This window comes from Camelus ferus, chromosome 33, assembly GCF_009834535.1.
Source record: "Camelus ferus isolate YT-003-E chromosome 33, BCGSAC_Cfer_1.0, whole genome shotgun sequence".
Lineage (NCBI taxonomy): Eukaryota > Metazoa > Chordata > Mammalia > Artiodactyla > Camelidae > Camelus > Camelus ferus.
The window spans coordinates 16468477-16487355 of NC_045728.1; the positions used below are offsets into that span (position 1 = coordinate 16468477).

General features: G+C 44.9%; 1 long non-coding RNA gene across 3 annotated transcripts in view; it reads right to left on the reverse strand.

Moving 5' to 3' along the window:
• Nucleotides 1-9472, reverse strand: part of LOC116661213 — a 33891-nt gene extending 24419 nt beyond the window's left edge. Inside the window, exons 1-2 of one of the 3 annotated variants that reach the window (XR_004317032.1) lie at nt 9358-9472; nt 8881-9024 (exon numbers count right to left, since the gene is read on the reverse strand). This is a non-coding gene — a long non-coding RNA (uncharacterized LOC116661213). Of the gene's footprint in view, nt 1-6216; nt 6299-6337; nt 6541-8880; nt 9025-9357 lie in introns of those variants that run through there. The other 2 variants (XR_004317033.1, XR_004317034.1) reach the window with 2 other exon arrangements.
• Nucleotides 9473-18879: the final 9407 nt, after the last annotated feature.

An 18879-nucleotide genomic window follows, 5' to 3' on the forward strand; every position in this document is an offset into this window, starting at 1 on the left:
AATAAAGGGATGTCATTTCACTTGGCCAGCACACCTTGCATCCATAGCATAGGATGCCTTAAACATAGCACAGTGCCTCACTCAGTGCCTTGCTCATGGTTAGAGCCAGTAACTGCTAAATTAATAATAATATTATGAGCTCAACAGATTACTGGTAAATAATATAAAACAAGAATATATCAATATAATGGTGTGATACAATCTTAAGGAAATGATAGAGCAAATTAGTGCAGAGGATGATTTGAGAGCAGATAAGAAAGGCTTTCTGTAGGAGAACTTGGGTACAAATTTGTAAGGGGACAGAGAAATGACTTCACATCTAATGGATACTGTGCCAAGCTTACCAGGCTCCATGCTGTAAATGTATGATTTTCTTTAACCTTCAAATCAGCCCTACAAGGTATATTCTATTCTCCTCACTTTACAAATGAGGAAAAGGGATTCAGAGAGGTGACGCTATTGGCCCAAGGTCACAGAGCTAACCAACGGCAGAAGCAACCCGAAGCCCAGATCTGCCTCTCTCCAAAACCCATCTCTCTACCGCACCAAGACATAAATTTAGATGCAAGTCTGGTCCTGCCACTTCCTGGCTAGATGGCCTTGGCAGGTTTCTTAATCTCTCTTGCCCCAGTTTCCAACTTGGGGTTAATGAAAAAGTGTCTCTATCTCATAGGGTTCTTTTGAGTATTAAATGGCAAATGTAGAGTGCATAGAACAGTCCCTGGGCCATGGTAGGTCCTCAATAAATGTTAGCCATTGTTATATATTTTTTTAGTGAATTTCAGAAAAAAAGACTTTTTCCCCTCCCCCAGAAAAGAAAGTTTATTAATGCTCCTTTCACTGGCATCTACTTTTATTTGGTGTTCCCTATAGCCTGAGCCTTAGAATTACAAGAAGGGAGTTTCGCAAACCTAAAAAGCCACTGTGGGAAACCCAAGAGCTGATTTCATCTCACCTGCCCCCTACTCCTCCCCACCCGCTTCCTGGCCACGCCACGCTAGCCCCGAGGCCACGGCGCTAACTCAAGGAGAGGCTGATTCTGACAGATACCCAAACAGGGCTAGCTACACAATTCGCAGGGGCCAGTGCAAAAGGAACACGTAGGGCCCCCTTTTCAAAAGCTATTAAGACTCAAGACAGTGACAATGACCTTGAAATCAAGCACAGGCCCTCTGAACATGGGGCCTGTGTGACCCCACAGGTCACATGCCCATAAAGCTGTCCCTGTCCTCAGACCTCTTCAGAGGGGGCAAAATGGCTGGGAGAGTTGGAGAGAAATGAGCCAAGCCAGTCTCCCGCCCTGGCTTCTCCATCCAGGCAAACCCTGATGTCCAAACCTCCTTCCTATCCATTAACTCAGTATTTTGATTAAAAATCACGATAAACTTGTGGGTGCAACAAAAGAAGAAATGGATGTTTTAATACAACTCATTAGAGCACCTTTATTAACTCCAGAAATAGAAAGAGGCTATAAAATAGAAAGATTAGTTTAAAACCAACACTGCCCTGGTAAGGGCGGCCACAATTCCAGGAACATTAACTGCTAGGTTGTCGCTTTACTGATTAAATAAGAAATCTCAAATACCATTAGACAATTGTGATTAAATGTATGTCATCCTAATTGAATGTGCGGTTTATTGCTTTCCACTGGATCGGCAGGTCACCTTTCTGTTTTGTATATTTGGAAACGGGCGTGTCTCTGCAGTGACAGCAGGCAGAGCCATCACTTCTCAGACAGCCCTGAAGCCCATCAGAGTTGCATCCTAAAATATGGCTGTATCTGCCGGTGGGAAAGGAGCATGCCGTACAAGAAGGAACCTGAGATGATGGAAATAAATTGCACTCAATGTCACGGCCGGGCACTTATCCCTTTCATCTCATTACCTGGCTCTGGGTTTTCCGACACCGGAGATGTTGGCAGTCCCTCTGGCTTTGGAGTCATTTGAGGACCTGAGGGAGTGGGGCATCTTCTTGGCTCAGGGAGGAAGCTCTCCTGAGTCCTTGACACGGGATCTGGCTGGGATCATGGGGAAATGAAAAACCTTTGGTCTAATCTCGCCCTCACTCATGCTAAGAAGCCTGGGCAGAATAGACTTCCAAGGCCCATTCTTTTTTTTCTTTCCCAAGGACAAGGGTACAAAATTAATTTTTGTCACCACTCTGACTGATTTTCGCCACTGATTCATCCCCTGGGACATGGACTATAATCTCCCTTCCCTGCTTTTACTTTGCTTGGATTAACGGCCAAGGTGAAGTGGGACAAGCATCATGCCATGTGCTTGTGAGCTCTGTCACCCCGCCAGGCACATGATTGGTGGGGGAAGGAACAAGACAGCACCAGTCCCAGGCAGCCTTCCTCCCCAGGGTGCACATGCACACACATGTGCTCGCAAGCAAGCACACACACACACACACACCATGATCTTTCTAAACTCCAGATCCTGTCGCTACTCTGCTTCAGGGGAAAGCTGGATTTGTCCTACTAGCTGGGCCTTCCAGGCCCTTCACCACCTGATCCCCCAAGGACATCCTGCACCACGGTGCAGATTCTCAACAGACCCCAACTCGGTTACCCCACAGTGTCTTTGCTCACGCCATCTGCTCCCCCGGAATCCTCGTTACTGTTACAGGGAAATTACTTGATCACCATGCTTCTTCTCTACTCCCTGGCAAGGAATGAGAGATTTCTTCCCCTCTTAAGAGTTAAGCTACTGTTCCTGGGGTACCTAGGCCCCCCTGTCACCAGGGAGCAGTCAACATGGTTTGAGGTTTCAGTTTAAATGGGGAGAAAGGAGGGTTCAGCTCACATGCAGCCTGTTGGTGAAGCTGAGACTTTGCAAGCTGCTGGTTGAGTGTTCCCAGGGGAAATGCAGGCACCAAGCCCTGGCATTGGGAGGGGCAGTGTGACGTGGTGAGGCCGGGGCCGCCCGCAAAGCTGCACATCATCTGGGAGACCAGACTGGTATGGACAGGAATGTGGGGACTGACTGGATCAGGAGGCGTCCAGTGCCAGACAGATGGGGAAGGCCAGCTTGGGAGAGGAGCCTCAGATGCCTTCGGAGTGGAAGCCATAAACCAAACTCACATCAGTTCTGGGGTTCCTAGAAGACTATAGGGAGGAGGGTCACCCCAAATAATGACTGGTTTCTAGTCCTTCTCGTCCACCTTGGCCAGCAGAAGCCCAGAGATAGAGTTGCTTTGATCAGGTACTTGTACCTAAGTGTCATGCACTAGATCCACCCTTCTCCTCCTGCCCACACGAGAGTGCATCTCCTCCATGAAGTCTTCCAGCACCGTTCCTGCCCCAGCCTCGTGTCCATGATGTTGGGAGAGCACTGACCACACTGTGTGCCAGCAGGTGTATACCAGCATCTCCCAGGCTAGATTAAGCCCATCCTTGTATCCCCAGGGCCGAGCACAAAGTACATGCTCAGTAAAAACTGATGGTAGAGAAAAGGGAGGGAGGGAAGGAAGCTCAGGCTGCCCAGATCACCACCGAGCTACCTCCTACTCATCCCCAAACCAAGCCCTCTCCCAGTTGCCCCTGCTCCTCCACTACCTCCACCAGGCCCTGCTATGTGTGCCTATAACACTCCAGATACCCGCTACCATACTTGACTCAGTGAAAGGCAGTACAATATACTGGTCACAAGCCCTACCTCTGGAGCCAGCTCATCTGGGTTCAAATCCTTGCTCTGCAACTTACTAGCTGCGCTACCTTAGGTAAATTATTTAACATCTCTGTGCTTCATATGCAATTAAGGGGCTATAACAACCCTTACTTCACAGGGTTGTTGTGAGAGTTAAATGAGTAGAGCATGTAAAGTATTTAGAGGGATATGTGACATGTAGTAAATGCTGTATTATTATTGCATTGATTATCTACTTAAAAACTTGCCTCCCCACTAAGCCAGGAGCTCCCTGAGGATAAGAACTGTGTTTAGTTTATTTTTATATATCCAGTACTTAGCACAACCCCTAGCCTGGCTTAGAATAAGCATCAATAAATGATTGAAGGATGAAATAATGAATGAATGAATGGTGGAGACTTTAGGTCAGAGTGTAGGGCTATGGCAAGCCTGTGGAAGAGAGGGCCCTGAGGGATATGCATGGTGTCGCCTTTAAGACAGCTTGGCAAGGGACAAACAAGTTGCAGTGGGCCGGGAGAGATGGAGTAGAATCTCCAGGGGTGCTGGGGCCGCAAAGGGAAAACTAGAGGCCCCAAAGTCTCAGGATTAAGATGGGAGGAGATTGAAAAGGGATAGGGACAGAAGGAGCTGCCTTTCCCTCCCCCTTTTGTTACTGAACTGAACTCAGTTCCATTCACCTAACCTGCAGCAAAGCCATTTTACCTGGTTGTGGAGAAGGAAAGTACAGCATTTACTGCAGGGCACCAAGCAAGGAGAATGGGTGACTAGTGCTCAAATGACCCAACTCCCAGATGGAATTCAGGGAAGGGTCTTTAAAGGCAACATTAGGGGTGAGGGTTGCAAAGGGTATGATCAGCTTGTGGACATTCTTCTGATTGGTTGGTGGTGAGGCAACAGGGTGGGGTTCTGGGAATCTTAATCATCAACCTTTTGGTTCCAACCAGTCTGGGGTCTGTGTGCTGTGGTCAGCTTGTAGTCACCATCCTCCACCAGGTGGGGATCTTAGTTTCTGCAAAACAACATATCAGATATGTGTATTCCTTCAGAAGGAAATAGGAGCCCTGTGACTCTATTGTGCTAATCATTAACTGCTTGAGTCTGCTCTTTGGAAGTCAGGGGAAGGCCAAATGAGAAAGGGGGGACCTGGAGGGGCTTGTGCCCAGGAAGGCCCCACAGGGTCCTGCTAGGTTTCAGTTCCCTCTTTTCTTGGACAAGAATCTGAGACAGGAGGGAAGGGGGTAGGGCACAACCATTAATAGAATGACATAGCCATTGAGGATAAGACATCAACTGCTTAGAACCATTTGGGCCCAAGATGGTGGAAGATTCAAATTCCAGTACACCTTGAGCATCATTATCTGCTCACTGTTAATACATTAGCATGCCAAGTGACACCCACAGTTCCCAGACTTTTTATAGGCCAAAAAGTGGGCAGTCGCCCAATTCCTGGAAATCCCCACCCTTTCCCCAAAACAGTTGGAACAATCCTCCCACTTGCTAGTGTACGAAACTGCCCATCCCATGAAAACTAACCACCCCTGCCCCCCGGGGGCCACTCTGCCTTCTGAGACAGACCGTATTCTGTCTATGGAACCTGTATCTCTCTAAATAAATTTGCTTTCACTTTACTGTGGCTCTCTCTTGAATTCTTTCCTGGGCAAAGCCAAGGACCCTCACTTGGCAGGCCCATCCCAGGGACTCACCTGAGACCTGGTACAAGACCATCCTCTTATGCCCCATTTTCCTACAACGAATCCTGAGGGGAATGGGAACAGGACAAGAAAGGGATACAGTCTTGGGTAGAGACTGGTAATCATACACTCAGCAGGGGAACTCAGTTTTAGGGACAATGAAGTAGGGGTTATTGTAGCCCCTTTATTGCAGATGAAGCACAGAGATGTTAAACAATTTACCTAAGGTCACACAGCTAATAAGTTGCAGAGCGAAGATTTGATCCATCGAGCTACCACCTTCTCCCCTCCCACACTCAGGAAGAGCAAGATAGAGCAAGGCTAAACAAAAGGAAAGCCTTGGGTCACTGCTATGGTGTAGGTAGGTCACAGAAAGAAAAAGGCTACACCAAAATAGCCAGGCTGCTCATTCAGCCACCCTTCTGGCCGGTGCTCCTGTGCGCAGTCGTGGCACTTCTGTGCAGCCTGAAATAAATGATGAGGGAAATACAAACACGAGGCTGACAGCGCCTGTGAGAGACGCATACAGGAAGGCTTTCTTTCCATTTCTTCAATTCCTTTTTGGTACAAAACAAAAATCAATAACAGCTCACTCCGAATTTACAACTTTCCCCATTTGGAGGTGCATCTTTTAAGCCTCCTTTTAACACATTGTCCTTACTCAAGCATCAGGTCTGGAGCACAGAATCCCTCCACCTAGTTCGTAAACACAACCAAGAGAAGGTCTGACAGAAGCCGGGGCTGCAGCCACCTCTGAGAAGGGTGTCTCTGCATTAGAATTTGTAGTCAAAGGCCCCGGCCTGCTCGGGTTCCAGAATCTCATTTCATTTCTGCCGTGCACTTCACAGGCCAGTAGGTGTGACAAATTGTCTTACCTTTGTCTAACCTTTGTTGGACCCAGGCTTGCTTCAGGGTTTAACTTTAATATATGGCTTCAGTTTAATCGCAAAGTGGTTCTCTTAAAAATGTCAGATTGTAAAATGCTGAGTCACTCACCGAGAAAAGGCTGGTCCTGAGTAGAAATTAGAATCACTGGGGCACGCAGGGGTAACGCTACATATCTTCAGTCTAAATAGAGGGAGATGGAGCTTAAGTTCAGATCAAATTTAGAAGGTAATTCTGAGCTCCAAAAGGACTGTGTGCTCTGGGGGACGAGAATAAATCAGCTGAAGGGATGAAGCATCCGCTGAAATATTGTTACACCTAAAAGTAAACACAGTGGAGTAGATGTGACATTTAAAATTTTATGGACTTAACCACTGACTAAGCTGTCCTAAGTGAGACAAAACTAGGAAGACAACCAAGCAAACAGAGTTAGAGATGCAAGAAGGGCTCCAACCCTGCCCACGTGCCTAGGAGGTTCGTCTATTTCTGCTGGATAATTGCATTGTCTTTGCATTTACACGTGAATTAAACTCCCCAGGAATAATTGCTTTCAGGCAGAACAATTAATGAAGCCCAAAACTCAGTGAGCAAAACATGATCAGAAATGGGATGTTTATAAAGCATCTCCCTGCCAAATACTTTTTGCAAAAGTAAAAGCAGGAACTTTACAATGGAGAAATCTGGCAGTGCCCACCGTAAACATGAGAACAAAGTTAACATCGCGGGTACCAGAACAGAGAGAGGTCCTGTGCCTCCGGACATGATGCTCTGAGAAAGGCACAGTCTTACTTCTGTGGTGCTCTTGCCAAAAACGCCTAGCCCGGGTTTAACTCACAATGAAGCCTGAACTTACGACAAGGAATGGGATGATGGCCACTAAGGGATCATGACGTTTAAAAATAAAGGGAGAAAAAGTAAGTCACCTAACCCCAAACCAGGTCGAGGTGGTTTGGGAAGTACGTGTATTTGTAAATGTTTTTGAAGTCAAAGCAATTTAAAAAAAAAAAAAAAACACAATGAAACACCGCTTAAACCCAAATTTAGAACATTCTAGAAGATTAAGAACTAGACGATAACTGGCCAGCACTTTTCTAAGGTGAAAAGATCATGAGAGAAAAATTAAAACCAAAGAACTGTTTCAGATGAAAAAAGACTGAGGAGACAGGACAATTGTATGCAACGCGTGATCCTGGATTGGATCCTGGACCTGAGAAAAGGCGTAGTGGAAAAACTGGCAAAAATCTGAATTAAGTCTGCAGACTAGATAATCATATGGATCAATGCTCATAGCCCTGCTCCTTGTCCTCTGGGTTACATAAGATATTAACATTCGGGGGAATCTGGGTGAGGGGAATTTTGGTACTATTTTTGCAGCTTTTGTCTTAAGTCTGAAATGAATTCAAAATGAAAAGTCAAAAAAAAAGTAAGTGAATTAAAGGATCTCAATGTAGCCGTTGTAAGGATGGGTGGAGGGCACCCTTGTTCTGCAAAGCCCCTACTCAGCTTCAGAGCAAACGAGTTTTGAACAATGTTGAAAACATAATAGCACCATCAAAAATATATGAAACCAGTTATGTAAATAATGAAGCATACGTCATGGGTCCCCTTTTTCCTGTAATTGTGTGAAATCTACACAGTTTTCATCAAGATGGACAACGTGAGCTGAGACTAGAAGACCTGGTGTGAAGTAAGGAGGAGCAGCCCTGTTCCCCACCCCCACCCCCTCCACCCCCCATCCCCTCTACCCCCACCCTCACCTCGAGCAAAACAGGCAGCTGCCACCACTGCCTGGAGGACTTTGGAAGTTTCTCTTAGCTCCATCTCCTCCTCCATTACACAGATCCATCTCAGTGCTGTGCTAAGAAATATAAAAGGACAATGCAAACTGATTGTCCCTGTCCCCCTGCAGAGCGGGGCACGGCTGGGCCATCCTAGGAGCAGCATGGTTGGAGGGGACAGCTGCCTTCCCGCTGGGACAGCTGCGTATGAAGCCCCTGGCCTCAGTCTCCACGCTTCCCTGTAGGGTTCCCCCACCCTGTTGGGCAAAGCCTGGGATGGGTGAGGGTCCTCTGCAAGACAGGACAAGCCCCACGCTCACCACCACAGTCAGCCCACTTGGGACTTTGAGCAGCCAGCTCCCCGCAGCCTCCCTGGTCCCCTCCCGCTCTCTCGTCACCGTGTTCCCAACCGCCAGGCTGCTGCAGTAGAAGTCCGATTTATATTTTACATCAACAACGTGGTCCACGTGGGGCAAAGGCAGAGACTCACCGCAGGCAGGCACCTGGGGCTGGCGGGAGACGGGAGGCTGCAGGCTTGAGCCCCACTGAGTTCTTTGTCCTTGAGGCTTGGGTAGGAGCCTGTTGGGATGCCCCCATCCCATCCCAGGTAGCAGCCACGGGGAGATCTCACTCATTCCCCATCCTCAGTACTCACACCTGCCGCCGTGGGCTGAGTCACCCCCGCAGAGCATGTGTGCGTGCATGTGTGCGCGCGCACACGCACACGCACGCAGATGCACACGCAAAAAAACCTGCCCTTTGTTCTCGAGGAGAGCATAGAAGCTTATGGTTCCTCCAGTCCCTGCACTTCCTGGGTCACAGGGCAGGGACCAGGCAGGCTGTCTCTGTCACTGTCTGCCCGGCAAAGTCACTTACCGACCCGGCTGTTCCATCTCTTAGCTCTTGTCCACCTGCCTGTCCGCAGGGCAAACGGAGAGCAGTGAGGCTGCTTGCCAGCCTGCTGGGTGCTGCTCTGTCTCTCCCCAAACAGGTAAGTCAGCAAGTGCTTATGGAGTCCCCCTGTTGGTCAAACAAGCCACAGCCGTCAGAAGGGATCTGCGAAAGCCTTCAAAGCCAGACAAAGCAGGATGCAGGTTCCGGCCCTAGAGCTCGCTAGCTGGGCCTCCTTCTCTGAGTCACTGCCTTTCTGACTTCAGTGGCCTCGCCCGTCAATAGAGACAATGACATGTACCCTGCAGGGTTGTCTGAGTCTCCAATGAGACAATGTCTGCTAGTCACCGAGTACAGGGTATGCACACGCCAGACACTGGGTCAATGTTTAATTCCATCCTCCTTAATAATAAATTATTGCTAGTGGAGCCCACCAGGCTCTCATGCGGGCACTTCACCTACATCGTCTTGTGTAATCTCACTGTAAACCTGCAAGGCAGCGATCTCCATCCCCGAACAGAGGTCAAGGAACTTGCTCCAGTCCGCATGGGCAGGAAGTGGCAGGGCCAGGACTCATCCTTCTGACCCCAAACACCAGGCTTTCTGGTCTTCACAGCGTGGGCTCCCTCCTGCTTTGTCACATATCAGGTTGGACTGACATCAACCAATGGGGCAAGTGGGAGGCACCAGATATCCTGGGACCAGAAGCAGGTGCAGGAAGCAAGCCCAGTGCAAGGGAAGGAGCCCCGCAGCTCAAGGCACAGTGACACACACTGACAGAGTTGCAAATCAAACTGGTCCCGGCGGGGGCAGCAAGTCCTCCTGGCTAACTGAGCACAGCCGGGAAGCCTGGGTCCGAGAACACTCAGAGCACTGTGTGGTTGGTATTAGGGAGGTCTGCTGGTCAGAGTACCTTGCTGTTCAAAGCATGATTCTAGGACCAGATTCCAGGATCATCTGGGAGCTTGTTGGAAATTTAGAACCTCCTGCTCTCCCAGACCTCCTGAATCAGAATCTGCTGCTTAGCAATATCCATAGGTGTTTCTTATGTCCCTTCAAGTTTGAGAAGCACTGGGTCAGAAGGTGGCTGGTCCCCAGTCACCAAAGTGGGGAAAGCATAGAGCAGTGGTTCTCAGTCTGGGCTGGATATTGCATCACCTGGGGAACTTCTAAAAACCCCAATGCCCGGGGCCCACCCCAGATCACTAAATCAGAATCGGGTACCAGTGTTCTAAAACTCCCCAATGGGCATGAGCGTGAGGTTACTAAGGGGAAAAATTCTGGAGTGAGGTTCAAATTCTGACTCCATTCACTGATGGTGTCCCCTTGGGCATGTCACCTCACGTCTCTAAGCTCCAGGATCCTCATCTGGAAAAGCAGTGACAAGAACATTATCCAGTCTCCAGGGCAGTTTGTAAGGATTTGTGACCCAGGAACCAAGAATGCCCTCACAAACTCTAATGTGCTCTAAGGGTGGGACCTACGCTTTTTACGTTTCATGTCATATTTCCTCTGCAGCTCAAAACCAAAGGAAGTGAAGCGTCATTGCCTTTTGTTTTATCACTTAATTTAACCCTAATTCACTCCCCTACAAAGTCCCCAGAAGGCACATAAGGAGAAAACCACACACTGGATTTGAGTCACTTATTGCCTCCTGAGTCCCCTGCCTACGCGGTTCCTCTCACTTCTCACTCAGCACCCCTGGCACGTGACACACTGAAAGAAGACGAGAAAGAACAGCCAGGTCTGAGCTCCCAAGCAGTACATTCTAATAAACCAGTCAGCGCTTTGAGCCCCAGAGTTTTGTCCAGGATGCACACAGATGTCATGTGGGCTGGCTGGGGGTAGAGAATGCTATGCCAATCTCAACATAGCCTCTTCCTTCTGGTCGGATCAGGATGGGTCAACTGCAGACTAAGACACGAGGGTCTGCTAGAAGAACACGGACATGAAGAAGACCTGTGATCAAGTGAGAGCCTTCAATGAGGGAGGTCCAGAATTTTATGCTTAACCCCAGCTCTGCCTCTGACTTACCTACACCGTTAGAGGAATTGTTCAACCGCTCAAATTCCTACCTCTCCTCCTGGTATCATACAAATCTCTATTAACCATTGGAATACTGTTAGAAAGTTATCAATAGTCCATCCAATGTCAATTAATAACTGAATGACTTCTATTGATGGATATTTGATCATATTTAAAGCACTCGATAGCTGGTAAACAAAGTTAAGTATTATTACCCCCCTTTTATAAATTTTAAAACTGAGATTTTGGTCCACTGATAAAATTGCCCAAGGTCTGAAAATTTTATGTGAAAGGCAATGTCGAGAATAAGATCCAGGACTTCTGACTCCTAGGCCAGTGCTCTCCCACACCGCTAACATCAGCAGCATTCCTCTAAACACGTCCACAAGAAACAGATTTCCCTTTCCATCCCCACAGAGAAAAACAATGATGCAGGAGCACCGTGTCCAGTTGTGTCTGGCCGTGCCTTAGAGCTGAAGGGAAAGTTTAATTTCCAAATAAAGTCACTGCTAGAAAGAAAGTTGGCAAAATGTGGATTTCATACTAAAGAGTTTTTCTGATTACAGGGAAGTGGGAAGAACGCCAAGGAAAGTGTAATGGGAGGCAGCTGGTGATGCAGGTGCGCAGACTTATAAATTACTCCACAACCTTCACAAGACCCACAGCTCGGCGGGAAGACCGGCGCTCTGCTCCACCCGAGTAACTCGTAGGCCTGCGAGGAGGGTCACGGCCAGGCATGGCAGCTCCCACAGGACGGGACCTAATGGGCTTTCTTCCCAAAGCCAAGAGTGACAGGCACCTTTAGGGAGTCTGTCCAGGATGCAATGAGCCTCTTTCTCTGAGACTTGCCTTGCTCTCCTGAGTTGGAGCCAGCAGCCACCCTTGTACCCTCACATACATATACACACCCAACCCCAGCTGACTGGACTAGGGTGGTCACCTGACCCAAGCCAGGCCCATCAAATCTCCCCCTGGAGTCTGCAATTAGAACAGACTCCAGGCAGAGGCATCAGTCAGCCTGAGGTGGGGAACTCGAAGGGAGAAAACGCAGGAGCTAGGAGGCAAACGTTTTACTCCATGCATATGAGAAGCAGGACAAAGTCACATTACATCCTGAACAGGCCTCTATTTATAATGAATGTTTCTTTCAGAGGGAAGCAAAGGGAGTGAATAGAGGGTCTGGGTTCTTAACAGCCCTGGTCCCAACTGTCCTTGGATTCTGTAAGGTACTCCAGCATCCCAATGTACTTTTTTTTCTTCTTCTTTTCCTTTCCTTTCCTTTCCTTTCTTTTCTTCTTCTCTTCTCTTCTCTTCTCTTCTCTTCTTTCTTTCTTCTTTCTTTCTTTCTTTCTTTCTTTTCTTTCTTTCTTTCTTTCTTTCTTTCTTTCTTTCTTTCTTTCTTTTTCCCTCTCTCTCTCTTTCTCCCCTTTTCTCACCCTGTCCCCACTGGCTATGATTGGTTTCTGTTATTAATAACCAAAAATACCTTGAATAAGACCTCAGGTCAGAGAAATTACCTTCCATTTGATGACTGTGTGACATGGCTATCTGCTACCGAAAGAAGTCTCACTGCTGCTTCCTCCAAAGGCCCATGCAGTGAAATTTAGAGACATCTAAGTCTGAAAGACAGCTTTGGACCTGGTGGATGCTTCATGAAGTGATTTAAGGTAAACAGGGGGAGGGTATAGCTCAGTGGTAGAGTTCACACCTAGCGCGCACGAGGTCCTCAGTTCAATCCCCAGTAACTCCACTAAAATAAAGAAATAAATAAATCTATTACATTCCTCCCCCTCCCCCCCAAAAAGACAAAGTTTAAGGTATATAGAACATGATGAAGAAGTAAACTGAACTAATTCCTAGACCTACTTATTTTTTTAAATAAAATAGAATCAGGTCCACTTAAGGTTTCAAATGGTATCTGGCTGGACACACCCGGTGAAGTGTCTCTAAAAGTCTCCCTAAATTACCTACAAAACAGGAAAAAAGAAAGACAAAAATTCACAGCAACATCAAAAATGAAGACTAACCAATAAACTGTTACCAGAATCTAGAAGGAATTTCTATTACCTAAATAAAGCGAATGAAGCTAAGCTGCACTGAGACGAGCAATTCATGTTTTACCTTGTAAAATAGAGTAGCCCCATCCACCTGAGAGCTCATAGGGGTACCTTGTCTGTCTCCAACTTTCTAGCCCCAGCTCAGAGATCCAGGGCCAAACCACGCAAACACCTGGCTCTCTACTACGGGGGCTCCTCTCTGCAGGGGTCAGAGAAGTGTTCTGTCTCTGCCAGCCTCTCTGCATCCATTCACAGGATGCAATTCCTGGGAAACCCAGGAGCAGGAAGTAGGAGAGGACTCGCAATGACACATCATCTGTTGAAAGGTATTTTTCCCACGCATGATGCTTCATAGACAGAACAAAGGTATTTTGTGCTGGAGACTAAGATTTTGACATACTCGATCAGCTCTGAATGTTAGAGAACAGGCAGAAGTGGGAGGAAATCCCACGTCAGTTCAGCAGGGCTGCACAAGATGAATCCCATCAATTCTGGGAACTGCTGAGAAGCTGTGCACCTCAACTGGCCCTCCAGCTGCACACCTAAGGAGGAGGGCAGTGAGCCAAGCCAAGGACAAGCCACACTTCCTCTCTGTTAGCAGGCGCCAAGTCGCCACAGAGGTTTACTTGCCTTAAAGGTAAATAAAGTGAAAAGGGCAGTGGGTGGGGGGTGGGATCCCCCCATGGGACCTACATAAAAACAGTGCCACATACGGGAAAGAGAGCATCACGCAGAAGACTAAGGAAAAAAGCACACCTCTGAAGATGATTTACTATAAAAACTAGAAGAAAACTGTAGGAAATTAGCACATATAATATGAAAATCATAATATGGCGCTATAAAGTTGAACTGGAAAACCATATGGAAAACAAGCTGAGATAAGCTGATACCAGGATAGGCTTCAAAGACTGCCACCTGAGATGATATTACAGGTTCTTACACAAATGTGATGGGGGGAGACTCCTCTGTTCATGCAAAGTCTAAATGTGAATCTTTTAAAATAAACAATGAGGAGGAGGGTATAGCTCAAGTGATAGAGCACGTGCTTAGCATGCACAAGGTCCTGGGTTCAGTCCCCAGTACCTCCACTAAAAATAAACCTAATTACCTACCCCCAACCAAAATAAAATAGTTAAACAATAAATAAATATTTTTTAAAAATAAATAAATAAAATAAACAATGAGACAGAACTTTTAGAACATAAGAATAGCAATTAGTTAAAACAATGGAGCTTTAAAAAATATTGCACCCAAAATAACAGTACACAGTGTTCCGTTATTATCCAACAGCCAGGTTTCAAACACTTTCTTGTGAGAGTTCTTCTTTTCTTCTTTCTTCTTTTATCAAATATCTGAGCAAATCAGAATTTCCTGTTCCCACTGGGGAAAGGTGATATTCTGAAACTTTCTTTGATGGGGGAAGTAGAAGTAATGGAAGTGTTTAAATGCAACAATTACTTCTACCTCATTTGAGATCATTTTTGTCCAAGTTACTCTCTTTTCTTAGCAGTAACAGTCAGTAATTAAGAAAGCAAGATTCAAAACAGTTCTCACAGAAATCTTGCACGAATTTTGTGAAAGTCTTTTAGAAAAGGTACATGGTGGTTTCAGAATGTATATTATTAAAGTCAGCTGCGGTACAAATATACCCAATATTTGTATATTGGATGAAATACAATGAAAGATGGTTTGTCACTTAGAAAATAGCCCAAGGCAAATGTTCCAAATTGTCAAGAGCAGCTCTCCACCCCTGGGCACTTCAAGATAGCAAAAGTTCCACCATCTTCATCATGTGGCCTCCAGCATTGTCACTGTCATCTCCTGGCACTCAGCTGGAATGAGGAAAAGAGCATGGATAAGCGCTCTGTGAATGACTTACAGGGAAGTCCTGTAAGTCACAGACAGACATCACTTGAACCTACTAGAACTCAGTCCCATGGTAAATATCAAGGTGCTTTAGGCCTGAGAATCTGACAGTGGTCTCCAAGAACAGATAGAAAGGAAGGCAGTGTGATAAGAAAAATACTTCCAAGAAAATAAAATTATTAAACAATCATTAAAAGCCATATGTAAGAAGCAGTAAATGAGTGGAATTGACATGGCAGAAAGTCAAATAAGTATTACAAATGGCAAACTTGAGAAGCACTTTCAAAATGCAGAGAAAGAGAATAAATAATCAAAACGATCATATTTCACTAATTCTAAGACATCCATTTTTCCACCATGTTAACACTTCAGAAATCGGGTTAAGTCTTACAACCAGCGGCATCTTAACAATTATTGTGGACCAGAGAGCTGTCTGGGGGAGGCTGTCAAGTCCTGGGCATGAGTGAGCTTAGTCTCAGCTGTTCATGTTGTAAGCACTTTAACTGAGTTATGTACATTGTTGCGATTACATGTGAGTTTAATTGCCATTTAAAATGTCTTTTAAAAGACTACACTGTGATTTGGCATTGAAACAGGAAGTTATTGTAGATGCTGAAAGGCATGGAATTAGAGCAGCAGGATGTAATTTGATATTACTGAAGCAAATATCTGCGATTGGAGCAATGACTGAAATTCTCTCTTTTTTTTTTTTTTTAAGCCAACTGCTTTATGGGATCCAAGAAAAGGAAAAGAAGTTAAGTTGAAGCTTAAAAACTGTTACGTTTTATAACTGAGAACTGAAAACACGCAGTAGAGATTGCCTGTCACATGCCAAACAACGCAATTGAAGGCAGGAGAAACTGCCAAGTCTCTAATCTATTTTGATAGATGAAATATTTCAAAACTAGAAAGAAGCTGGTGTGATTAAGTTACCAACTTTTACAGGACTGTAATCACGGCATTATCTCATAGTTTAATCAGCAACATTTTTTTTCTTCCTTTGTTGTGCCTCTTAACAATCAACAAAATACAGTAATTAAAAAGGAAGATGAGATCTATGGGAAGCCAGGAACAGAGATTCAGCCCAACAATTGGAATGATGTTTCTGAAAAAGAATCCAGAACAATCAAAGAAGAAGCAATCACTAAAGATATAGTGAAAGAAAACTTTCCAAAAAGGGTGGGGAAGAGGACAAGCTGAGAGAATGGAAGGGGTTCACCAGGCTCCAGGTAAAAGTAACTAAGAGAGACTCATACCTAAAAATATCCTGACAGCATTTTAAATTAAAATAAAAAACATGTTTTATATATATATATATATAATATATATGTGTGTATGTGTGTGTGTGTGTGTGTGTGTGTATATATATGTGTGTTATATTTTATATATATCCAGTCTGAAAAAAGAGATACAAATATCTACAGGGAAAGAAAAATCATGCTGAACTTTGTCTTCTCTTCTACAATGATAGAGCAATATCTATAAGAGTTTTGACATGGAAAAGATTTAGACCCCTATATTTTACTCATGGATAAGTTTTAGTTCTGAGAAGAGATAACAAAAAGACATTCATAAGAGTGCAAAATGTCTGCCACTCAAAAAAAAAAAAATGCCTGCCACTCATATTATATTTAAATTGCTTTCAAATATATTCCAACTGCCCAGGTATGGCTTAAAATTAGGAGCTCAAGAATGGGAAAATCAAGATATAAAATGACTAGCAGTGAGCATTGAAGTCAATCAAATATAAAGATAGGTCTAAGATAGTTGTTAAAATTCAATTATGAGATGGGCTGTAAGTGTCAAAAAATACTCTAGAACCAGGACACATAAAACACCAAAAAATAGTAATAACCCAGATTGTAAACTCATATTTAACTAATAAACTTTCAGGTAAGAAGAGGGAACAGAAGGATATAAAAATATACAAAATTATCCTACAGAGTTGTGAGCCTAAAAATACCATTTCACTCTTGACTTTACCACTGGAAGAAATATTAATTGGTATTCACATACATTTTTAGAAACATATTGCATATGAGAGTAGGAGGCTGTCCTTAAAAAGAGAAATAAAATTTCACCCCTGCCTCAAGATCTGTAGTCTGAAGATCTCTAGCCAACAGACAGGATAGAATTTAATTTGTTACAAGAATAAACAAATGTTAAGTTCCCGGAAGAAACCTATGGAGAACCAGTCCCCAAATGATGACCTTACTGCCTACCAGAATTTTTCATTCCTTCTGGTGAAAGATTCCTAAATTCTGTTATGAAAGGATGCAGAGTTCTTGTTTATAGTTCTTATTCATGGCCTCTGTATCTGAAGGCAGCATCACACACATACACACCACCCATGTCAGTGCGAACTGTAACGGTCCTCAGGCTGGATGGCCTTGTTCTATAACATCACCGGTGTGACTGATGAGAGAAAGACACAAAACTACAGGCCACAGGGAAGCTCTCCACGGTGACTACTGTGATGCAACAGCACCCAGGCCTCAAGTCAGTTCGCACACCACATGTTTTCCATCTACTATTTCACTGAACGCTCGCAACCACCATCCAAGTAGGTACCCTTTTTCCAATTTTACAGATGTGAAAACTGAGGCTCGGAAAGACTGTTTTCCAGAATTACACAGCCAGGAGGCAAGTGGCACAGGCGGACCTGCCAGCCAGGAATTTCTGGCCTAAAAACGTCATCACACCATTTCCCTAATTCAAAGAGAGAAAGTATAAAAATAAATAAATTAATTAATTAAATAATGCCATTTGCAGCAATATGGGAGGACCTGAAGATCATCATTCTAAGTGAAGAGGGCTGGAAAGACAAAGAAAAATGCCATATAATCTCTCTTATATGAGGAATCTAAAAAATAATAATAATACGAAGGACACAAATGAGCTACTTATTATTTATAACTTAGGTGATGATTTCTTGAATATGTGTAAGCACATCTGTCCTTTATGATTGGATTACCACATTCTGTTGATTCTTACTCTGTGGTTGGCTTAATTCCTTTGATAACTGTAAGTTTAAAAAGCTAAAGATCTAATCTGCTCTTAGAAACAATAATTAGCACATATATGTAAACTAAAAAAAAGTGCAGTATATTGTTTATATGTATTTACATGCAGTGTAATATGCATGTGCAGTCAAACTGTAATAATTCTACCTAATAAAACTGAAAAAGGAAAAAAAAGAGGGAAAGTAGAAGGAAAAAGAGTAAAGAGATTAATTTTATAATTTATTAAGGCATTAGTACAAGTGCTTCCTCTTTTACAAAATAATAATAATAATAACAATAATAATAATAATAATAATAATAATAATAATAATAATAATAATAATTCAGTGCACTGAACAAATCATGCTGTGCCGGCACCTCATTAACCCCCTGTAACACATTCACAAAGTGGATGTGGGGCTGGTTTTTTTCTCTAATATTAATGGTTCTGAGACATTCCAGGGAGTGCCCTGGTCTCCGGGACCTGATTAGCAAGTACCAACTAACATGCCTTCAGTCCTCTTTGTTTCTTCAGTATTCTGGGCTGTCCCTTCTCTTGCCAGGAGGGAAGATTAGATTAAAGTCATTGATTTACTCTAAAGAGTTCCAGTTCTAATGCACTGCTCCTTCCCAGGGCCTTGAGGAGGGGACGGTACTTAAGACAAAAGAATGCATCTCTAACAGTGGAATTTTAGACACTAGCAAGGGATTTATTTTTGATCCCTACTCCTCCTCCCCGCCACCCCCCAGATTCTTCTCATCCCACCGTACTGAGACAGTGGTTACTCGTCTGTGTACCCAGGGCCTTTGCAGTCTCGGTGTCGCTCAGTATCTTGCTCCGCAACAAATCCTATGCAGAGACTCAACCAGGGTGTAACCGGACTCGGAGACATCGGGCCGCCGCTGCGGGCACCCCGCATCTGTTTCCACGGTTCCTTTCCCCCCGGGGTCCGCCCGGCCTGCCTCGGTGGCCGCGTCCCCTAGCCAATCACACGAGCCTCCCGCGTCTCCGCGACCCCCGCCCCACCTGGAGG